A 24,946-nucleotide genomic window follows, 5' to 3' on the forward strand; every position below is an offset into this window, starting at 1 on the left:
TTGCCAACAACGTTATGTCAACTAAGGATTGTTCAGGGAGGTAGACAATTCTGGCTATAAAACTCTGCTAATTACATGTGGTGTATTTTTTTTTTTTAAAGTTTTCTTTGGTTAACTTTTTTTATTAGTGAACAACAGCAACCAAAGTTTAGTGCTCTATGGAGGCCTCTTTAAAAATTCTTTGCCTGTGGGGTCATTGGGTGAAAAGGAGGCATTAAGGAGGGCGCGTGATGTGATGAGCACTGAGTGTTATATGAAACTGATAAATTATTGAACACTACATCTGAAACTAATGATGTACTATAAGTTGGCTAATTGAATTTAAATATATAAAAAAATAAAAATAAAAATTCTTTGCCTGGATATTGACAAATTGACTCTCTTTCAAAGGAATATTCTTAAGACGACCCTAGACCGTAAAATCTTTGTGAACTTTGCTTCATATATGTGCATCAAGCTTCTTCACCAGTTGTTTGTACAAATCAAGCGAGAAGGAAGGACAAAAATTTACCGGGAAAGGATTCATTCAGAAGGAGAGGCACTTGATCATTGGTCCTTCTCCATCTGCAGCGTCGCTTTGGCCTTCACTGGAAAAGCGAGAGCCAGTCTCCATCCCCAGATTCGGCTCAGCTAAAAGAAAATCCACATTCATCAAATCTCTCCATTTGGATCACTTATTATGTTAAAGTGAAAAGTAGTATTTCAAGGAGATTCAATTTATGTTCCAAGGGACATAAGAATCATTCTTAAAATATGAATGATTCTCACAGTGAATTATTAGTGGCAACCTCTGGTCAAGTCTCTTAGAACTGTTCCAAGAAACTAAAGATGAATTTCCCATTTCTCATTCCCAGAGTTTAGAGGCCTACAAGAATGAGTTTTTTTAATCTCTGACTTACTGCCTGTTACTAAGTGATTCTGGCTGTGTCAATAAATTTGTTCACAGCTCTAATTGTGTTAATGAATTGAACATAATTAAACTTACAACATGTCATGAGTTTCTTCTGGCAGAACTCCGTAGATTTTTCAAAAGAAGAGCTCTGTGGGAAAACAAATAAACGTACTGCACAACTTCTGCCATCATCATAAAGTAATCTCGGAGCAAAGATTGAAATAAGGGATTCTGAAATTGACTTTTTAAAGAATTTTCCTCTTCGAAGTTTTATTCAGTTTGCAATGAGTGTGACCTGTCCTTTGATTAAATGCACTAGGTTGTAAGCTCCTTTAGGACGGAGGTATATATTATTTTATCTTTTCCCCCAATACTTAGTAGAGGGCATGTTACATAAACATGATGGGGAGTGGATATGGCCACATGAACAAAGCCACTCTCAAAAATTCCATGTGGGGGCTCACACGGGGCAAGGGGGGATAGGGAACTTACCATTTATTTGGTCGTCTATGTGCTGGTCACCAGGCTCGGCGGTCTCACATACAAAATTGTATTTAATCCTCACAAAACCCACTGAGGCGATACAACTGTCCCCACTTTACATGTGAGGAAGTTAAAGCTCCAAGAGGTTGAGTAATCTGAGCTCAGACTTAGGTGTGAAGCTTGAGAATCAATCCTTTTCTGTCTGGCTCTAATACTTCCAGTCCTTCATGACTCCAGACTGTCCTTAGGCATTATGTATGGGGCAGGCATCCTTGTAGGGTGACTGGGTGGCCAAAATGCACTGTGGAAGTCATCAAGAGTTCTTTGCTTAACTTTGTTTCGATGACTTGTTCTTTCCTAAATCATTCTTTAGAAAATAAAATTAGTTGGCAATTAATTAAGACGTGTTTGCAACTTTTCTCAAGGTATTTTATTTACATGTTGTCTTCAAAGTTAAGGGTAATATTTCTTTTCTGTCTGCCGCCGTGCAAGGCCTGGGTCTTACACACTCTAAGAGTCTCGTACATGCAGATGTTTCATTTGAATTATTGTTTTTGTGATACTTCTGCCAAAAGAACACTGCTTGTAACTTACAAGACTTTAGAACTTGTTTGACAAATAAGGGAAAAGAGTCAAGACCTCGATAATATTTGTTATTTATGGGTCTGATAAAAGGGAAAAAGCCCCAAACCTCTGGTTTGGTCATAAGGTTTATATTCACTTAAATTTTGCAAAAACCATTCAACAAAAAAATGTCATGACATTATTAGAGTTTTAGATATTTTCCTAAGGGTGAAAATCTTCAGAGACAGGGAGATGAGAAGGAGAAGAAAAGAAGCAAAGGACCCAGAGAAATTATAATAATTTTAATGTTTATATACAGTTTATAAATTCCTCCAACACTATCTTATTCCAGCCTCGTAAGAGAAGCCCCATGAAGAGGGCACGGCAGTTACCATTATCCGCATTTCATAGATGCAGAAAAAGAATAATTTAATGTTATACTTAAAATGCACAAGCCAAGATAGGCTGAGTTTATTCACTCCCCTCTGTACCTGTCACCCTCTGGAAGTGAGTTTGCCTTGGCTCATCTGCTGAGAAAGTGCTGTGAGTTCCAAGGAGACCAGGACCATGGGACGTGAAGGCATGAGGCAGACAGTGCGGCCAAGTTTCTCTAGCAGACACACACACACACACACACAGCCCGCAGAAAGGTCGGGCAGATTGGAAAGAGCTTGGGGACATCTGTGCATTGGGAGAGGCTAAAAGAACGAGAATGTAAAATGTATCATTGAAGGTAGATCAGATGGCAAAACAGCTTAATTTGTCTAAGGAGCCAAGTGTTCTTTTCACGGTCTGTTTAATGGCAACTTTTTCACAATTTTGTGCTTTTTCTTGGTGATTTTGCTGTTTGAAGTGGATCCCGAGTGCCATGCTCTACCGCTGTCTAGCCTTCCTAAGTACAAGAAGGCTGTGGTGTTCCTTACAGAAAAAATGCACGTGTTCCATCGGCTCCATTGTGGCATGAGTTATGGTGCTATTGGCCATGAGTTCAATGCTAATGCATCAACAATATTAAATAAGGTGTCTTAGAACACACATAAAACAAGATTAGGGTTGATCAGTTGATGAAAATGTTGTGACCAGAGGCTTGCAGGAACCTCACCCTGTATTTCCCCTAGAAGCGAAGGCTCCAGTTTACTACCTCAGTGTTCTCCGCCACTTTATAGAACACGACTCCTGCAAATAATGAGAATCAACTGTGTGTTTTAAGGGTTAGTCCAATGAGGATCTAGCTTGACTGTTGACTATGAATGGTACCGTCAGACTGAATAGACTCTCAGTAAATGTTCTAGTGAATGAATAAATGAAGCCAAAGGATTTGCACTGTGTGGCTTGGTAAAGATGTTAGCTAGAACCTATGTCAACTGGTTACTTAAACGAACTACATGGGGAAAATGGGGTGGGGGGGCAGGATAGCAAAAAATGGTCTGACAACGGACTCCCAGAGAAAAAAATGGCAGGATAAGTACCCATTTGGCACTACCACAGCAGTTTAGGAGAGACACGGAGGTTCAGAGAACATGGAGGTTCAGGAAAGATCCTCAAAAACAAAACAAAGACAGACCTGGGACTCTCAGGGTGGAAAACTAGCAAAGCACCTCTCACTTTGGCCTGCCCATGAGAGAGGGGGCTGAAAATGCAACCACCAAAGAGAAACTAGCAGTAGCTTCTAATACCTTACGGAAGCAGTCTGAACCTTAACACCAGGCAGGTGGCCAACGAGTCTTTTATGGGAGGTAAGTGGTGATTGGCTGTCGGAATCATTGTAGCAGACAGAATAATGGCCCTTGAAAGCTGTCCATGTCCTAATCCCCAGAACCCATGACTATGTTACATTACATGGCAAAAGGAAATTCAGGTTGCCAATGGAACTGAGGTTGCTAATCAACTAACCTTAAAAGTCAGAGATGATCCTGGATGACCTGGATTCTCTGGGTGGGCCCAGTGTTATCACCATGGTTCTTACAAGTGGAAGCTGGAGGCAGAAGAGTCAGCGTCAGAGCAAAATGATGTGAGCAATGAGACCCTCCCTTCCATTGCTGCATGGAAGAAGGAAAGGAGTCATGGCCAGGGGATGAGGGTACCTTAGGAGGTGACAGATTGTCCCCCTGGAGCCTCCACAAAGGAATGCAGCCCTGCCAATGCCTTGGTTTTAGCCCAGTGAAACCTATTTTAGGCTTCTGACTTTGAGAACTGTGAGATAATGTGTTGTGTGAAACCACACAGTAGTGTGTCTGTAGTAACGTGTTACGGCAGCAGTAGGAAATGATTCCTCTATTTGTGTGGTGCTTCTAGCTTTTTCAGATACTTTCATCCATGTAACCGTGCATGATCTTTATCATCTCTGGATAAGACAGAGACTGCAGGTGTTCCCAAACTCAGAAGCTTGTGGCTACTTAGAAGTTGGACTGGAACCAAGTCTAGACCTTATTTGCCTCTGTGAGAGCATTCCTTTAGTTCATACTTAGGAAATCCTAGAATCTTCTGGGATCACACCCAGATCTTTGGGGACCTTGGAGGTCCCTTGCATAATCTGAGAGATCTTTCTCAGGCCAGCGAAATAAGCAGGAAATCAAAACCTTGGCACAGCAGTTAACTTCGAGCTAGCACCATCCCGGGGGGGTTGCTTGATCAGGGCGGTAGGCAGAATTTTGCTCCCTGTGACCTTCACCCTCTGGTGTTATGCCCATGAATATATTATGTTGCATGGGAAAAGGAACTGTGTGGTTGTGGTTGATGTTACTCTCAGGGACCTTAAGAGAGGGAGATTATCCTGGCCAGCCCAGTGTAGTTATATGAGCCCTTAACATGGGGCTTTTTCCATCCTGAGAGCAGAAGACGGGGAGGACACGTGGAGACTGAGAAGGACATGAATGTACCAGTACCCGATGAGCTTGGAGGACGATCTGAGCCCCAGGTGAGAACTGCAGCCCCGACAGATACCTCAACTTTCACCCAGTGAGACGTAAGCAAAGAATCCAAATGAGCCACACTGTGTGCAGACTTCTGACCTACAGAACTGTGACATCATAATAAATGTGCGTTATTTTTTTTTTTTTTTTAAGATTTTATTTATTTGCGAGAGAGAGAATGAGAGACAGAGAACATGAGAGGGAGGAGGGTCAGAGGGAGAAGCAGACTCCCTGCCGAGCAGGGAGCCCGATGCGGGACTCGATCCCAGGACTCCAGGATCATGACCTGAGCCGAAGGCAGTCGCTTAACCAACTGAGCCACCCAGGCGCCCCTAAATGTGCGTTATTTTAAGCCATTAAATTGGTGATCATTTGTTATGACAGAAATAGCAAACTAATACAATAGGAAATGCACAATAAAAGAGAGAAATAAAGGGACATTATTCAAAAAAGGGTTAGACTCACATTTGTAACCAAGGGATCAGGAAGGATTCTGGGTATGAGAGGATGAAATGGGACCCTCCAAGAGTGGATTTCAAAAATACAGTCAGGCGGGCGCCTGGGTGGCTCAGTTGGTTAAGCGACTGCCTTCGGCTCAGGTCATGATCCTGGAGTCCCTGGATCGAGTCCCGCATCGGGCTCCCTGCTCGGCAGGGAGTCTGCTTCTCCCTCTGACCCTCCCCCCTCTCATGTGCTCTCTCTCATTCTCTCTCTCTCAAATAAATAAATAAAATCTTTAAAAAAAAAAATACAGTTGGGCAAGTGGGGGTGGGGTGCAGAGAAATCTCCGGAGAAGGGAGCGGCTGGGGTAAAGGCAGCAGCAGGAGGAGCCCAGGATCTATCTGGGGGCCAGCAAATGCTCTAAACATACACAGGGCCACATTCTCCTCATCTGCATTCTGGAGGATGATTCTGGTACAGGCTAACCCAAGGATGAGGATCCAGAACAAGAATTCCAGCCTGGATGTCAATCCAGTCTCAAGACCTCCAGCTCAGACAAAAGATCAATTCCAGTTTGCGCTTATTCCAGATTAACCTCTCTCTGTGTGTGAAGGTCCCAGGACTGATAAATGAACCCTTACCCTGGGGCTGGTGGTCAGATGGGAGGGAGTCGGGGGTTGGCAGCAGTGGATGCCAGGGGCGCTGACTGCCCACCTTTCATCTTAGTAAATAATATTCAGCCCACCCATTCACTCTTAACCGTTCTGTTGTCCTCCAAAGTCCACTGGGGTATACAATTAATAAAATGAGCATGTTCTACTTGCGCAGAATGAGTTAGGGGCCTTGGAGCCGTGAGTGAATGGCAATTTGTTAAGCCTACAGGAAAGGGACAGCTTCGATGATACAGGTCAATGCTAAGCAGTGGAAATGGTGACTCGCTGGGTGTTTCTGATGCCCAGTCATCAGCAGTGGCTGCAGGACCAGTGACCTCCTTGAGGTGATGAATGACTAACTGATACCAGTTGACTGATGGGTAACTTCCCACACAAGCCTGTTTCATCACGTGGGAAGACATGAGCTCCTAGGGTCAGAGAATGTGCCCCTGAGACTTCTCCACCACCTCCTTCCTCTACGGTCACATGGGTGCTTGATGGATGTTTTCTGCTGGTAGGGAGGGAAAATAAGACAATGATGGTTTCTGTGTGGAAGTCACATCCAGCAAATTGCCGGAGCTCCTCCAGTGAGTTCAGTCTTCAAAACCACATATTTGCCCACCATTCACTAACACATGCCTATAGAACACTAGAATGGATTTTTAGCATCTTCTCATTGGTATAAAAGATAGAATTAAGTGGGAGTCTCAAACTTGTACTTTCAAAGTAAAGATCTGGCAAGAGGGGTGGGGATGGAAAGAAGTATCCAGCAGAGGCAGGAGCAGGGAAGCTCCATGTATATTGGGGACCAGCAAATGTCCTCAGAGAATGACACCTGATCCCATTAGAAAGGAATAACAGTTTTTTCAATATTTAATTTTTGATGCAAGTGTCCCAAGTTTCTCTGGCTCGAACTCAGGAAGGCAGAGTGAAAGAAGCCAGCCCTGCCTGTGGAGTCAGGCGGACGCGAGTTTGAATGCTGCCTCCACCAGGATGCCGGGAGGAATCCGGGAGTGCATATGTGTGAGCCTGCTTGCGGCGTGCTCTTCAAACACGCCTGCGGACTGGGTCTCTACGTTCTGCAGTTCCTCCTCTGCTGTCTTTGAGAGCCTTGGGGGACAACTGGGACAGTGCCCTGTCATGGTAAATAGCGTAGGCTTTTTTTGCTCCTTGGGGGAGGAGGTTACAGCAGGGAAAATTCTGCCAAGTGGCCAGCAGCCTGAAAATGTGCCCAATTTGTGGACATTATTTCACTTGTGTCTACTCCAAGGGAAGTTTCTTTCTGTGCAAATGAGAGCCAGTCTGTCACCTTCGCTCAGGCATCCTGGGCTCACCGTCCTGTCTGTCACACATATGGTGCCTGGCAGGGTGCTCCTCCACTCCAAGGCCCTTTCTGGGGAGCATCTGCTAACCCTGCCAGCCTGATGCCTTCCAACCTCAGCATGACCTTTTCCCAGGTTTCTTGCTGAATCCACCAATTAGCTCGAATCGTGTCTGACTGCTTTGAACTATGTCTTGTTAAAACATGGGTGGAGGGGGACCTGGTGAAGTCCAAAAGTCACTCCAAGAGAACCAAGCCTCCTCATACAGCCCTGACGCCAGGATCTCTCCCTTCCACTTAGACCACTTCGAGGTCTTAGAGCTCAAGTTGTCAGTTTGACTTCTGGAAGGATCTTGGTAGGGATTTTGAGCAACGCCTTCTTGAAGCATTCCTCATGACATTTCCTCCAGGATCTTTCTACAACTGAAAAGCTAAACTGTGTGATTTTTTGAAAAAAAATAAATAATAATAATAACTGACTCTGTGCTCAAGTAATCAATGATATATCACAGATTAGCTTTTCCTCAGCACCTCAGCTCATAGGATTCCTGTGACAGTCCCAAAACCTGTGCCTCAGACTAAAGTTTCAGTGGCTCTGTGTGTGGTTGCCAATCAGACTGGAGACAATAAATAGGGTTCCTTGCCCTTTCCCAAGGAAGGTAGCCTTCGGGGTCCCCTGCACTTTTGTAAGCCAGGTGGAGGCAGGGAACAGTGATGTCCTGTCATTCTTGGAAAATCTATCTAGTGACCTGGTGTTTTGCCTTCTTTTGGAGTTGTTGTCTTGCCCTGATTCCAAATACTTACTTTACTTCCTAAGATTCTGTTGAGGGAAGTGCAAAACCTAAATGGGAAACTTCACATTCAGGAAGCCAATAAAAACATGCTTTATATAATATACGAAAGACTTCCGTAAACTCCAACGTGGCCCTTTGGAGGTTGTTTATTTTTTATAAGGGAAGTATTTCCATCAATAGATCACCTTTCTCTACTACTGGTGTTTATTCTTGCATTTGGGAACTATTCTGGCTTGTTACACAGAGGAAGCGCACGCAGGATGTGCCAAGTAAGTCTACCAGTCAGTTCCTCATGCAAACTCCTGAAACTTCTACCAGTGAAAACTTCCACCAACACAGCACAAACCAAACCTACATTTTTTAAGGGGATGTTTGCCTTAATGATTTGCAAATTGCTTTGATATCACAGGTGACAGGAGGAAGCAAATATGTATATATTTAAATGGATGTCTTTAAACCAAGGTTTTCTATATATTTAAACAATTTCTTCTGCCCAAAAGGATTATTTTAGGTTTCCACACTCAGAGTAATTAGTGCATATGGTCCAGCTGTGAAGAAATAGCCGCGGACTCCTAACTTATTATTAATTAGGCTCATTAAAATGCAAGCAAGAGAACATTGCCTAGGTAAACAATACCTTATGTCAAAAAGTCATTACTTGACAAGAGCTAGTCTTCCTAACTAAAGTCATTACTGATATTTTGTGGAGGGTTTTTTTTAAGGCACTGTGGTGCCAGTTAACTACTTTTGACTGACATCAAGGACAGACGCGCAGAGCTGGAAGGAACCGGCGGGTACAGCCCAGCAATTCTTTTCACATCATTTCAAAATACGTCTGGGGGAGGTTAAAGGTTGACAGCCCAATGACAGGCCTTCTTTAACTGCCGTGGTGTCCCAGCAGGAGCGTGTCAGGAAAATTTTCTCGGCCCCTCTGAATTTCTTACATGTTCACATTTCTTTTCCTGTCTCCTAAGTAGGGAGGGATTGGTAGCTTTGTGACAAACACCTGGGAAAGTGAAATGTGCATTATCCCTGTTAGGAACCAGGGGGGTGGGGAGGGGAAAAGACACCTGAGCTCAAGCAGGAAGGCTCCCCTGGTATTTTGCCAAATCAGAGGGGAGATCAGGCTAGACTAGTCCAGAGGGACACTGAGCAGTGGCCCTATGTCCTGTATTTTGGGGGACTTTTCCAAGGGAGCGTATAGGTTAGCTGTGGTCTGCCCCACTGGAAACACGGCTCCACAGTGTGGTGGCTCAGGAATTAGCTCAGCCAACTTGGGGGAAAGCCTTCCTGGTCTGATGAGTTCGAGAACACGGGCTACACAGGATTTGAAGAATGAACACTGGGCTTCCATCCTTGGGTCCTGGAGAGCGCCCAGCTTCAGGATCAGTGCTATAGTCAGGATCTTTGAAGGTCTTAGGTATTATTATTCCCCAGGTATAATCTTGTCTCTGGGGTTCTTTGTTTGAAAGCAACAGAGGTAGCAGTCCACATGCCGGCTGACTTCTAGAGTTCTAGAAAGGTTTCCCTGTCTTTAAAAGTCCATGCACGCGTCAGTATAAATCACTACAGGGATGCAGGCTCTGGTCTAAATGGATCAAAAGAGGCTATTGACAGATGCTGAAATGAGTGTCTACCTTTAACACCGGGTCAATTGATAAGTGTCTGACCTAGACTTTTGACTGACATGAAGAGCTGTCAAGAAGAAATCGTCTATTCTAGTGATGACAGTGAGGCAGGAGCAGAAGAGAGAGAGGAAGGGAAGCCCGGGGAAGGGCCTCACTCCCCGGTGAACACATTTGTGTCCCCCCAGGGGCACCCCGGGCAATGACATGTTTGATGATAACATTTGGCACTCGTGCTAGATAAAAGGTTGGAGGAGTCCAGTTAAATATGGGAGTTCTATGAATGAAACTTGGAAGCAGTTAGTCTGTCTCAGTCAAATAGAACATGATCAGTAATATTATTTTTAATTCCTATTTCAAAATGATCAGAAGGAAAACATTGAATGTAAAGCAAAATTTTCCCATGCTGTCATATGGAAAAGTATGCAACTTTGAACAGAAATCTGCACTAGCATGTTAGAGAGGTCCAGAAGCATCCTAATCTGTGCTTGTCCTAGCTCAGCATTCAGGCATATGACTTCTCCCGGGGAGGGGGGGGTGTTGTTAAGTATATCATATTTTTGCAATATCACTTATTCTATATTTTAATCCAAATAATGTCTGCAAAGTTATTTCCTTTAGGTGACGTCATATGTCCAGAAGCTGTAATTTTCAAGTTCAGCTTTTCTCTTATGAGTTGTGCCGCCCTGTCCTGCAGACAGGAGGATTCAGTTGTTAAATCACAATGCAACCCACACCCAGATGGTGCTTTGCTTGGTCGCTCTTGCCACTGCTCCACAGAGATGCCTCTTCCCCAGCCAGACAGGTCAGTGTCATCCCCGCTCCTTTACAGTTGGGGGGTGGGGTGGGGAGACCGCAGCTCAGAGGGGTTAAGTAACTGACCCAAGTACACTCACGTACTTGCTTCTTCGTATAATTGGAATTAAAAGAACAATGAAAAAGAGGAGTGTTTTGGAAAGAAGCTTACCATTTGAAGCTGTTTATTAAGACTCTACTCAAAAATAAACAACAAAAATTAAAAAATTAAAAAAACAATGTAGGTTCCACTCCTAAGAAAAAGATTCTACTCAAGAAGATTCTGAAAGGCTCTGTCCTACTGTGGTTTTCACCTAAGAGACAGGATCAAAGAGGGTTGGATGTTTACATGCTTAATTCTGATGATACTGAGGACAAGGATTGTGATGGTGGAGCTACTCTCAACATTGTATTTAGCTGATGTGTGGCACCAATGAACCGGTGAAATATTTACTTTCCTAATGTGATACTACCAGCTGATTGACAGTTCCTTACAGACATTCTATGGATTCTATAGAATCCTATGTATTTAATATCTTCAGGATACTGAGAGAATAAGAGCATCATATGGATGAATTATTTTTTTATAAATGAAATATTGCCATTAATAGGTTACCTTCCACTACCACTTGTGTTTATTCTTCAACCTGAGGACTCCACTTGTAAAGAATACCTAAAACAGCGCTTTGGTGCCATCTTCCCAGGTATCACATACTTCAATCGGTGTGTTCACTATCAATGAACATCTACTGAACATTTGGATTTTCAAGCAATTGTTAGGTGCTAGAAATACAAAGATGAGTAGGATGTGATTCCTAAACTCAAAACCCTTGGAGTCTAGATTGAATGCCGTGACCTGTATAACACTAACACGATAAAGTATTATTGCTGTTGTGGCAGACTTATGTGCAGAACTGGCAATGGGTCATAGGTTACTCAAAAGAGAAAGTCCTATCTGGGACAGCAAGTTGGGAAATATGGTACAGATGGGTTTTAAAAGCGAATCCGAAAAGATGGAAGATGCTGACCAATTGGACAGGGGTAAAGTTAAGGGGGATGGAAGGGCATGCCTAAAAGAAGGGGGACGTAGAGCAAAGAGTCGTCAGTATGAAATGGGTAGGTTTGTTTGGAGCACTACCGACAGTGTGGTTTGGCTGTCCTCCCATCCAAGTACTAACCAGGCCCGACCCTGCTTAGCTTCCGAGATCAGACGAGATCGGGCGCGTTCAGGGTGCTATGGCCGTAGACTGGCTTGGCTGTCCTACTCTAGATTGTGAGGCTGGACAAAGCAAGAGTTGCAGGCAGAGGTGGGAAAGTGGACATTGGTTTCTTTTTGGTCATCTTGCATTTACTCACCATTTTGGTCATCATAGCCCTTTATTTTTCATGTGGGGATCCATTTGTGCCATTTTCTGTCAATCGGTGTGGTTCCAGAGACTGCTTCCACTACAGCCCCAAGACGGCATATGACTCAAGTCCAGACAAATCAGAGTACTTGGTAACCAAGTGATTGGCTCAGGGCTGGGCACATGCCCCATCAGAACCAATAAGGTGTCACGGGATACCAAGAGACAGAGATGGTTATTCTTTCCTTGGTCTTGAAGTTGCAACAACATGAGGCTGGTGCTGCTGTAGCCTTCTTACTACCATGACAGGAGAATCCAGCTACCAAAGCAACCAGCCCAGAGGAATGCGAGCCAAGATATGAGTGGGGAGAAACTGATTCCTGGTGCTACTGTTTGAGCCCTAGATCACGTTCTCCCACAAAACTGCCAAGGGCTTTTCAACCACATGTTTTGTTTTGTTTCTGTTTTGAATCAGAAAGAGTCCTAACTGGTTGAGGCAGTTAAGTGTCAGTGTGTTTCCTGAGGCAAGGGGTGGGGTGAGGGGAATTAAGCCAAAGAGTTTGGACTCTGCCATATGGCAATGAGGGGGCCATGAAAATATTTAAATCAGGTGAAGGACATGGTCACATTTTTATTTCAGAGAGATTGTTCTAGTGACAGGAGGGAGGCTGTCAGAAGACAGTCCCAGAAGAAGGAAGACTAGTTAGGACCTTAAGTGAGGGAAGTGAGGTCTGGGGTTAGACGGGAAGGTTCCAGAGCCTGGTATCAGCAAGAGATATTCTATTTGCCTCATCATGTTTCATCTCTTGAGTGTATTCTGATCCAGATCCAGAACGATGCTCTTCATCTGCTCCCCATTTGAAAAGACTAAGAGACTAAAGTAAATACAACTATCGAGGCACTCCGATTCTGAGTACCCCCAGGGGCAGATTATGATCAGAGTCAAGCTAGAAATGGCAGAAGCATAGTTCACCAAGGAGTCATTGTATGTGTGTGTGTGAGCAGGGGGGATGGTCATGGAGCAGAGGGGCGTGAAGGAGGGACTCTTTCCAGGTTTCAGTTTATTTCCCCCTTATTTCAAGCCGGTGGTAATATATGCACATTTGGAACCCACAGTGAAATTGTTTGTAAAATTCATCAAAAGGAAAACTTTCAGGAAAAGTAAAGAACAAAGCTGGCATAACCCCCAGGAGGCCTTTGCACTGTGAGCGGCAGCACAGACCAGTCTGGAGACAGACGGGGCTGGGGTGGGGGCAACCTGCTTCTACACAAATGCTCAGTCCTTTGCTCTCTTTTTCTCAAATTAATATTCTAGGAAAGAAATGCCCAACTCACACTTTGCAGGAGCACAAAGACCAGACCAGACAATTCCCAGGCTTGCAGGGGAGAGGGGGACTCGGGACACCCAGAACACCAGGTTAAGGCAACAAGAAGAGCCTGTTTGGATAGCCGCTTGTCCACCCTGCTTTCTGCCCCCCAACTCTGACCTCTGGGGACTGTGACGGTGGCTCCAGCCCCCACCCCCCCAAACATTCGGTGGATTTCCCTCAACACAGCGTCCTAGCACAAAGTGATGGAAGGTGCAGAATGAGGCCATAGGATGAATTTTCCTGACCACCCCACCCCCCCGCCATGAGTCACCTCTACAAAGGCTCTGCTCCTCTCAAGGAAGCCAAGCCTATACAACTGTTCCAGTAATCTCTTCCTCTCATCCTTTTGTGCCTACGGGAACTGACAGTTCTGCTGCAGTGAACCCCTGACTCCTAAAGTGTCTCTAGGGCTCCCCAAAACCCACCACACTTTGGGGAGTAGCCTCTGTAAATATCCTCACTTGGGCATGCCGTCTGTGAGGACCTGACCTATACAAGGCTCCAGTGTATACGTCTCCTCCCTGTATTCCCAAGAAATTCACTCTATTTCCACTTGGAAATCAGACAGGTCCACAATACAGAGTGAGTTCTAGGAGGTAAAAATGTCCAGATACTTCCCTTCAGGAGTGTAGAAGTCAGCAAAAGCCCACATTTCCCTACTGCCCCTAAGTGTAATCCCCTTTTTATTCAGTGCGCACTAGCACTTTACATATATTGTTTTATCTAATATAATTCTTACAACACTATTCTCAGATAGATATTATTTTCATCCCATTTTATGGATGAGAACACTGAGTCTAAGGTGAATAACTTGCCTGAAGTCGCACGTGAATGGCAGAAATTCAAAGTGGCCAGGGGCAATGGACCCGGGGTTCTCGGGTAACCTTGGTTGTCTGTGAAAATGGCAGACGCTGGCCTGATTGGCAGGGCACTCTTAAGACCTCTCTTACATCCAGTTTTCCAAAATATAAAGAGCTTTATTTATTTTTTTTAAAGATTTTATTTATTTGACAGAGAGAGACACAGCGAGAGAGGGAACACAAGCAGGGGGAGTGGGAGAGGGAGAAGCAGGCTTCCTGCCGAGCAGGGAGCCCAATGTGGGGCTCGATCCCAGGACCCTGGGATCATGACCCGAGCCGGAGGCAGACGCTTAACGACTGAGCCACCCAGGCGCCCCTATAAAGAGCTTTAAAACAGACTATTCCACATAAAAATGGGAAGTCCATGATGACATCAAGACTTGGCACCACCCACTCACCGACTTGACACCTCTACTTGGATGTCTACAAGCATAACTAATTAATTAGTTTAAAATATGAAACGGAGATGGCAAATTTAGAAAACATTCGGAGAACTGGTCACCCAACCTGCATGACAAATGAGGAGACTCTTGTTTTATTTGTCATCAGAAGAGTTCAAATGATGGTAGAGAAGAAAAAAGAAAAAGCTGGTGGGTTGTGCACCTCCCCGGTATTTAGCAGCGCGGTCTGCCTTCCTGGCCTGGGTGCCTCTGCAAACGTTATCATCGTAAGTAAGACAATTCTGCATGTGGCCATAGAAGTGTTCAGTAATTGAGAATTGCTTCACCCTTGGCTGATATCCTTTTCTGTTTGTTCATAAAATGTTTGTGACGTTATCCTGGAGCGGGGGCAGGGGGGGTGGCTGGGGGAGGGAACATTACCTTTTAAAGGCCTCATCTAACTTTCCTCTGAGCTAAAAAGGTACATTTCCCTCCGAGCTGAAAGATACATGTCTAGTAAAATTTGTTATCAATTTTCCCCTTCCCTTTCAGGGCTGCAAATTTGTTATCAAAATGCTTCCCTGACCTTCCCCTTCCCTCTCCATCACACACTGACACATCTAGCCTAAATTTGTGTCTTGCATCACCTCAGGAAACTCATGGCTAATTTCATTATTTGGGAGAGAAAAATGCAAATGAAGCCAGACAGCTGGTGCTTTCCTTGCAGCAGAGAGTGATGGAGGGGCCGAGGCCCACCTCATCAGAGGCGCGCCCATCCTCCTGCTCAGACAGGCCCCGGCCGGGGGCAGAGCACAGAGGCTGCCGAGCAGCAGGAACAGATGGGCTGGGGCGGGGGGGGGGGATAGAGAAGCCCGACTTGCCGGAGAGGCTGGGGAAAGGTGGTGTGTCAGCTGCCGGGGCAGTTAGATGGAGCACATAGGACAGGGATGGGGCACTCGGGATCCTTCAACAACGCCCCTTCCTTAAGGGCACAGGGAGCCCTGGAGGTACTTGAAGGGGTTTGCTGGCCCCCCACAGCCACCGTTCCTCGGCTCTGGCCTACATGGCCTGGCCTACGTTTCATCTCCTGTATCTGTGCGCTCAACATCTGCTTTGTCCCAAAAAGGGGGGCTCGGGATAGAGAGAAAGAGAAAGGACAGGGGGCTGAGAACTCATTTCTTTCCCCCTGAGTGGATCTCAGTCTGCAAACCCAAGCGTGCAAGACATCTAACTTCCTCTTTCTATAACTGAATGTATCTTTATTTTCTGATCCTAGCCTGCTCAAGTGATGGAAACTGTGCCACTCAGCATCCCACCTTCCTCTAGAGTTCACTGAAATACCGGAAGGCGTAGAAAGTTCCAAGGGCAGACAGGAAGTCTGTGTGCCTTCTGTCTGAATTGCTCTCCGCTGAGATATCCACCGTCCCCTTCAGCCTTTGGACACTGGTCCACACAGATTGCTCCTGAGGGAGCCTTGGCTGGCTGCTCCATTTCTTCTTCTTACTTCTAGGTCCTTCCAGGACGCATGGCTGTCAGCCTCGTGTGCCCGGGCTGGGCCAGGCTGGGGCAGATCCGTAGGCTGTCTCAGCTCCATTGTGCCTTCTGATGCTCAGGTTCCGTAGGCTGTCTCAGCTCCATTGTGCCTTCTGATGCTCAGGTTCAGTAGGGCTTATTCCAGTCCTGCCTATTTTCCTCAAAGACGCAAAGCAGAAGGCAGGTTCCACCAACACCAGCACACTCTACAATTTTCTGCCAAGTCTCCTTAGAGAATCTTTATCTATTCTGGGCCAGAAAATCCATTCTTGCTCATTCTGTATTCTCCTAACATTTCGACCAAGAGCTGGACCCAAGGAAGAAGCAAGGAAACAAACAAACCAACAAACAAACCCAAAACAGTGGTTAGGATTTCAAGGATGTTTCCTTCTCCTACAGAAAAGAGGAAAAGATGGGCATACAAAATGGAGCCCCTCAACCATATCTAATTGGGATGGATTTGGGATGGATCTGGGATTCAGGCCTTCTTGAGCTATTCGGTTTACTGATGGGGTGCTCTGTGGTAGGGAAGGCTACCCTCGTTTACCCCACAGTCTCTGGCACCATGAACTGTCTCAGAGGCCCCTCAGGCTTCCTGGGGAATTTAAATGACATTTTGGTCTGAGGAGCAGAATGGGATTCCTGTGGTCCAATTTACACCAGGATGGGAGCCTAAAATCCTGGAAATATTGAATACAGCTAAACATTGTTGAGGAAAGTTGGGAGAGAGGGGAAGGGAGGAGAAACTCAACGCATAGATTTAATCATGGCCTTCAAATCCTCCCACTGATGACAGAAGCCTGGAGAGGCCTTCCTGGGGACCCATTGTCATGCCTTTGGATTGTCCTGGGCCTTTCACATTTTAGAACACTTTTGAGTATCTCGCTTTGTACTCACAATACCTCCATAAAATAGGGTTGTTTTAAAGGCCGGGAACAATGCAAAAGGGTTCTAAAATATAAAAGGCCCAGTGCTGGTCCTTAGTGGCTCAGATGGGTTTCCTGAGTCCCCTCATCCTGAGCTGGGCTCTCCTCCCTCCCGCCATGCACCATGGGGCCCAGCAAACCTCCTCCTCCCATCATATTCGTTAGTATTTCGTATGTTGGCATAATCTTATCTCACCCTATGAATCTCACCTTGGCTAAGTGAGGGGCGCCTGGGTGGCTCAGGCGGTTAAGTGTCAGCTCAGGTCACAATCCCAGGGTCCTGGGATCAAGTCCCGCATCGGGCTCCTTGCTCAGCGGGGAGCCTGCTTCTCCCTTTCCTTCTGCTTCTGCCCCTGCTTGTGCTCTCTCTCTCTCTCTGTCAAATAAATAAATTAAATCTTTAAAAAAAAAAAAAAAAGCCAAGTGAGAAAGTCCTTCCCAGTGCCTGAGCCCTGATCTGCTGGACACAGACAGTATGGTCCCTGTGTTAAAGCCTAAAATGACCTTAGTTCTTCCAATCTCCTGAATATGCATTCAGTGAGTCTGGTCTTTGAGAAACTGACCTGGTCTGACCAACACCATCCTGTCTTTGGTAGAAATGATGCACACATTATCGCATTTTTTAATCCTCCTTGAGCACATGTAAAGTATAAATCTTGCTGATGTCTCTGTGTGCATGCTGCCAGGCCTCCAAAATTATCTCCCACCAAAAAATGCAAGGTTTTTGATCTCTATTAATCCTGATACTATTCAGGAGGAAGGAAAGACTGAGATACAACAAATGTTTTGGCTCAAGGTCATGAGGCATGGAAAAAAAAAAGCCCGAGCTTTCATGCTCAGTTATCTAAGTTTTGTTTTTTTTTTTTTAACCTTTAAATACTTTTCCCTTCTCCACACGTCTTTTTGCCCTGTAGGCTACAGGTGCACGGCATCATCTTTATCCCGTCTTTGTAGGGGAAGACAGGGAGGCTCGGAGAGGTGGAGTGACGGGGACCGGGGCTGCAGGGGCTTCTCACGGCCCTGCAGCCTGTGGGGCACACTCGGGGCCCTGCTCCTGAGCTCGGCTCAGTGGCTGCGTGCCTCCCTTGCAGGGCAAACAGCTGCGCTGAAGTTCTGGAAATGCCGTAATAGCATTTGCTAACCACTTCCACATGATTTTTAAAGCAAATGTCACCCTGCATTGTAACAGCGAGCTAACAACACGTTAGCGGGTCCTTGTTCTCGTTTCATTCACTTTTCCAGCACTTGAAGTCACAGGGATGCCTGCAAGGACGGGCACGTTCAGTGAATGGCTCAGCAGCTGGGCCATTTATTCCTTCGCTCGCTCGTCCCCCGCTGCCTCCCCGGCTGGTTTCTGAAGTGTAGTCATTGCTCTGCTTTCTCTCCTGCCGCTGACCCAGGGAGAAGGTAGCAGTTGGTTTAAGGAAGCGTCAAATCTGTCTGCTCCAGCCACTGTAGTAAAAGTTGACCCCACTCTGGCCCAGCCACTCAGGAGTCCTCCTGCCCGCGTGGTCTGCTGCTGGGCCCATATGCAGAGCCTGAAGCAGGGGCTGAGCAGTGGCTCCGCAAGGGCCTTTGTCCGAGACTGTTAGGAACTGTGTCCCCAATTCCTATGTTGAACTCCTCACCCCCCAGGACCTCAGGATGTGGCCTTGCTGGGAAATGGGGTCATTACAGATGTCATTAGTTAAGATGAGCTCCTACTGGAGTAGAGGGGACCCTTAATCCAATGCGACAGTTGTCCTCAGAATTGTCCTTAGAAAACGAGGAACATTGGCCACAGAAACTCAGGAAGAACACTGTGTTAAACATGCTACCACCAGTGAGGAGCCGCCAGAGCTGGGAGAGGTGCCTGGAACAGATCCTTCCCTGGAGGCTCCAGAAGGAGAATGGCCCTGCTGACCCAGTGATCTCACACTCCTCGTACCCGGAACCGTGAGACGATAAATGTCTGTTGTTTCAGCCACTGTTTGTGGCCCTTTGTCTGGCAGCCCTAAAAAATGACAGATGCTAACATCTGATCCACTTTCCTCATTCCTTCCACCCAGCAGAGCGTCTGAAAGAGCCCCAAGAAGCCAGAGAACTCCCGGGGCTCTGGTGGGGTGGGGGTGGGGGTCCAGCGATGACATCACAGGGTGAGCTTTCCACCGTCTCAGCCAGTGCCCGGTGCTGGAGACTCCTCCATGACGGAAAAGCCTGGAGTTCCCTTGTGGAGCTCTATGGAGAAGGCCCTGAGAGGCACACAGTTACAGCCAAATTATATGTACCCTGGCTACCCTGGCCTGTAAAGGATACCATGACCATCCCTCCTCTATCCTGGAGCCCCCTGCACACTTACACAATAAGGCTGTATTCTGTGTCCAGTCCAGAGAGATTCAGACTCCCAGTGGTGTGGTTATCGATGTATCATTTTACGAGGTCCATCATAATAATAACAATCATAATGACATGAGTAACCCCCACCGCGACACCCGCAGTGAGCATTCATTGAGTTTTACCTACATGCCAAGCCCATGCTTTATCTCACTTCCTTGCTAAATGACCTGGGGCAACTCACTTAACTTCTCTGTGCCTTAGTTTTCTAATCTGTAAAATGGAGTAACAGTAGATAAAGCATTTAAAAGTGCTAGCTATTATTATTACTCCTATAATTAATATCGTAGATGAGGTAAGGATGATGTTCCCATTTTAAAGATGAAGTAGGGATGTGTACACAACTTAGCGAAGGTCCCTGTTAAGTAAGCGACACCTGTTTCCTCCTCCAGAGGAGGAGTCCTACTGCATGGAAGATAGGAAAGGGCATCAGGATCCCCAGGGGCAGCAGGCCCAGGACGGCACCCCACTGCCTGATTCTCAGGTGACAGGGTCCCCTGGAAAGACACAACTCAACACAGGCACGAGACGGAATAACCGTTTAGGCACACAGAAATGAGACAGAGCAAGATCAGCTCCAATAGTAAGCGTCGGTCCCCCATGGCCCTGGGGTCTCACCCTGCAGGTGGCCCTGCAGCTCACCCTGCCTCAGGAGCAGGACCCAGTTCCCGCCCCACGAGGAATAGATAGAGCAGTGGAGTTGACCGGATGCCATGTGATGCACGTACCTGAGCAGAACAGAGAAGCACGCGTTCAGTTCAGAACAGGGAAGGATCCTCCTGAGGAGAAGTGCCCAGCATCGGCTGTGAGGACTCTTTATCTCCTTGTCAGGAAGTCTTCTGGGTTCAAGGCACATTCTTACGGAACTGTACAGAGGTCAAAAGACTGCACACACATGACTTCCTTAACCAGCAGTCCTACAACGAGAAACTAGCAGAGCCAGGACTTGCACTCAGGTCATTTTTTCCAATCATTATATGTTGACTACCTACTGGGTACATGACACTATGCTAGGCACGCCTGTCTATAAAACTTCTCAGACACAGAAATCAAACTCTTCTTCAAACAACTTACAGTGGGGTGCCTGGATGGCTCAGTGGTTTCTGCTCAGGTCACGGTCTCAGGGTCATATCAGGCTTCAGTGCAGAGTCTACTTGAGATTCTCTCCCTCTCCCTCTGCCATACCCCTGCTTGCACTCTCTCTAAAATAAATAAAATCTTAAAAAAAAAGAGAGAAAAGCTTAGAGTAATGGAGAAAGTAAAGGTATACTCACAAATATAATAAGTTCTTTATTTTAAAATCCGTCCTTTAATAACATATTGAACTTACATCTATTGAGAATCTACTATTTGCAGGGAGCATGCCAGGCACTGGGACACAATGATGAAGAGAACAGCATTCTTACCTGCAGAGCTGACCATGGATCCACAGTGCAGCAAGCGAGCAAGGAAGCGAACAGTGGCGCTCAGTGATGTGAGAGGCCCCAAGAGATACGAACAGAAAAGTTCAAGATCTGAACCTACAGTCGTGGTCCTCAGTGGACACACAGTCTAAGGGGAGACGGAGAGGAACTGGGCGCTTTGAGCACCACGGACACCATGGGGGAGAGCGTGCAGGGAGAGCATAGGGAGAGGGCATCTAGAAATGGGGAGCCAGGAATGGCTTCCCGGTGGAATGATGCTTGAGTCAAATTTGAAGGAAAATAGGTCTTAGTCAGGTTAAGGAAAGGGGAAAACATTCTTCTCAGGAGCAGAGAGGACTTGTTCAAAGACACCGGTGTTGAGCAGAGTACTGCGCGGTTTCGTGTGGCTGGGATGAAAGTCACGAGGAGGGAGCAGCATGTGAGGACAAGGTGGCCCCTGGAACCATGGGAGGATGGAGACAGGGCTGATCCTGAAAGACCGAGGCAGAAAACTAACAGGACACAGAGGCTCAGGTAAAGTTCTCCACTCAGCTTGGGAACATTCGGCAATGATGCAAGGAGAGCCAGAATTGGAAAGACACGAGAATAACCCGGATCCATGGTGTGGAGAACAGGCATTCTAAGTAAAGAAGATGCTTTGGCGTGGCTGGTGTGGGATTCACGGGACCCCGGGTCGGGGCTAGGCTTCTGTAAAGCTCTGGAGCCAGAATGTGCACCAAGAGCACATCGTCACCTGCTGCGCACCGTCCAAACTGAACCAGACACGCTCCTCACGGACATCCACACGCACATCAGAGCACGGGCAGACTCTAAAAACGAGCCGGTAACTGCAGCGACCATGCACTTTGTTGTCCCGAGACACTACGGAGAGGAAAGGAGGTGGAATACGTAAACTAGCAGGACGAGATTGGCACCTGGAACGGAGGGCCGACGTTCAAATAACCAGATAGATTGCATTGAATATTACAGGAGTGCAAGGCAGTGAGTAGGAGTGTTTGAACGGCACGTACTTGTATAAAATTGACAGGAGTTTTCTGTGGAAACATAATAGGGAAGGTTTGGAGAAGTGACCAGTTCACTTCTAAATACACACAGGCACACACACACTCCACATAACACACTCACCCACTCCATATGCCACACACACACACACACTCCATACACCATACACACACACACTCCCATACCACACACACACACCACAAACATGCACCTTCAATCATATATATAGGTAAGTAGATGTACGCATGCATTATGGCTGCCACAAAAACGAAATGCTTGCTTTGTCATATGAGATTCAAGCTTGTTTTTTTTTTTTCTTTCAATTAATGGAAGGCAGTAATGGACAATAGTTAAAGGGTTTAGAATCATGTATATCTTAACTGGCGTGTGAGTTTCACTATTTAGCACTTTGGCTGGATTGTTTAACTTCTGAGTCTCAGTTTCCTTATCTATGAAATGGGGATGACAGTATTCACTTTAAAGCATTATTGTGAGGGTTAGTTATATGCATTGCCTGGTACATAGTAAAACCTTCAGTAAAGAATATTTTATACATCCTTTTTTTTCAATACACATCATCTTGAATAGCTTAGATATGTATCTATGTACTATTGGGTTTCAATGTAGCACATACCACAAAAAATTTAGAAAATAAAGAGGTATATTACATGTAACAAATCATCTACTGAACTCAAATCAATCTGGCTTACATAAAAAGGAAATATTTTAATTTGTGTAACTGAAAAAATCAGGGGTTAAATCTTGCTTGGTGGAGGACGGTATGCAGAGACCACCTCCTCCTCATCAGGGCTCTGCTCTCCATCCTTAACCAGCTATGTTCCCGATGGAGCCAAAGTGGCTGCCAGGGGCCTCGGATGGGCGCATCACCAGGGAAGCTTGTTCTCGATTAGCTCTCCCCAGAATACTGAAAAAGTCTCGAAATAGTCCATCGTGGGCCTTTGTATTAATCTTGAAATTGTCTGAATTCTCTGACTGGTAATGTCAACGTCATATGTCCACCTCCCTGACTGAATCCAAGAGATGGGACTTCTGTCACCAGCAAATGGGACAACTGATGCTGCCTGGCACAAAGTAACCCAGCTTCTCTACATCCTACCACCTGGAGAGATCACTGCTATTTTTGGTGCAGTTCCTTCCAGATTTCTTTGCCTACACAAATATAAATACATAGGACCTTCTAACAAGGGTTTTTGCTACGAAAACAAATCAGACTGTGCACTGGTTGGTATTTCCTTTAATCACTTCCCGATATATCATGGGTTTTTTTCTCATGTGAATTAATATAAACCAAATAAATCTTTTTAAATGGTTGCCTAGTATTCCACTGTGTGACTGCATTACAGTTTATTTCTTTTGTTTTATTAAGTTCTCTGAATGGGATGGACTCTAAGAAAGGTGACTAGTGTGACTGATTAGAAATAAGAGGGCTCCCATCTCCTCTTACGTGCAGCCTTGAATGGGGTGTGTGTGTGCGCGTGCACACGTGTGCACAAGTGTGGGCATGTACGCGTGCCAGGGGAAATGCACAAGAATGTTTACATGATCCAGAGTCATCAGAAAATGCCCACAGGCTTGAGATAGAAAGGAGATCAGAATTTGCAGCCCCTCAGTACGCATACAATCCGTTTTACCAGCCAAGGTTAGGAGCCCTGGTGAGCGTTTGAAGCACAGGACTGACTCCCAGGCCTCATCACAAGGGGATGGGGACCCATCTCAGATGCTGACTCTCTTGTAAGACAGGAGAGCTCACTCTACGAGCTTACATTGGATGGCACTCAAGATAGAGGTCACACGAGCAACTGAAATGAATATAGGACTAGACATTTCTACAGATGTATGCAACACACAGATGAAGGACATTTGTAGGGTTCCCCATTGAAGAAGGGGATCGCCAAGTCTGAAGTCGGAGACAAAGAGAGGCCGCTGCCTTTAAAAGCAAACAACAAAAAGAAACATCTTGACAAAAATACGTCGGTGACGCAGATGTCTCTTTAAAAGGTTCCGGGTCCACATTTCCCAAAGAACCGTCGCCGTGGTTTTTAAAAATAGCACGCTGCCTGCGACCGCGGGTGCCAGACTCACCGAGGGGGCCCCCCCCCGCCCAGCGGAGGCTGCGTGCGCAGAGCCGAGCGCCCGAGCGAGCTGAGTCAGCCCCGGCCGCCGCGCTCCCCGCCCCGCCGCCGCCCCGCCAATCTCCCGCCTCCCCGCCGCGCCGGCCGGCGAGAGGACCAATTAGTGCAAGCTGTGATGTGGACATGGGTCCTCCGAGGACGCAAAGCCCTCCCCGTTCTCTTGGCAGAGGCCACTGCAAGGGCCGTCGGATGTCAACAGCTGTCCATCACTCCCTGCCGGCTCAGGGGGGCTTCCCCCGCACCTGGCCCGGACCCCGCCGGGCGGCGGCAAAGCTCGCAAACGCCGCTCGCTGGAGCCCCCCACCGCCCCCGCGGCCCCCATTGCCTCGGGTCCCTCCTCGGAGTCGGAACCAACCGGGAGACAGGTACCTTTGGCTCTTTGCCTCCAAGGCAGGCCTCTGGAAGTGAAGGGAAGCACTTTGAACGTATGGCTTTCTGGCCTGTTTTGCGGAAGAAGGAAATGCCCTTGACATACCCAGGAGCTTCCGTTTTCAGAGCATCAGAGTGAAAGAATGCACAGATGTTCTAGGTTTGCCCATGCCCCCGTTCACTGTATATGTGAAAAAGAAATCGCTTTAAGACTCTCTCACTAGGGGTGGTGAGTGATCGGGTCCTGCAGATTTTGTGTGTGTGTGAATTAACAGGGACACTAGAAGATGACAAATATTTCTGACACATAAAAATAGTTTTAAGGAGAACTCTCTTAGTACAAGAGTCTCTCCATAGTATCTGCTGACAAGTACATAAGGAGATGACTAACGGTGTTTTTTTTTCTTTAATAAACTCAATTATTTTCATTTCATTTGAACTGAGAAATGGACATATAATCCAACAAAGCCATTAATTCAAAATCCTTCTCTCAAGTTTTGAAATATGTTACATGATTTGGCAAGCAAAAAACTTCTTTCCCAGCCATGATTTGATTAAACCAAAACAGACCTAGGAGTACATTTTAGCTGTGTTGGGAGGTGAGACAGTTTAGAAAGCAAAATCAGTGTAGTGATATAGAGGGAACCATCTAAATTTTGTTATAAAGGAGAAAAATAGATATTTCAAAGCAGTGGACTATCCAAATGCAATGTTGCATGTTGCAGCTTGA

At 46.2% G+C, this 24,946-nt stretch overlaps 1 long non-coding RNA gene across 1 annotated transcript; it reads right to left on the bottom strand.

Moving 5' to 3' along the window:
- Positions 1–17,770: 17,770 nt before the first annotated feature.
- On the bottom strand, positions 17,771–24,390 carry LOC145722070 (uncharacterized). Its single transcript, XR_014146102.1, has 3 exons — positions 24,217–24,390; positions 19,997–20,486; positions 17,771–18,888 (listed from the first exon to the last, which is right to left on the bottom strand). It is a non-coding gene; the product is annotated as an uncharacterized LOC145722070 (long non-coding RNA).
- Positions 24,391–24,946: the final 556 nt, after the last annotated feature.

Source organism: Leptonychotes weddellii, chromosome 6 (genome assembly GCF_054177405.1).
Source record: "Leptonychotes weddellii isolate Sample4059 chromosome 6, ASM5417740v2, whole genome shotgun sequence".
NCBI lineage: Eukaryota > Metazoa > Chordata > Mammalia > Carnivora > Phocidae > Leptonychotes > Leptonychotes weddellii.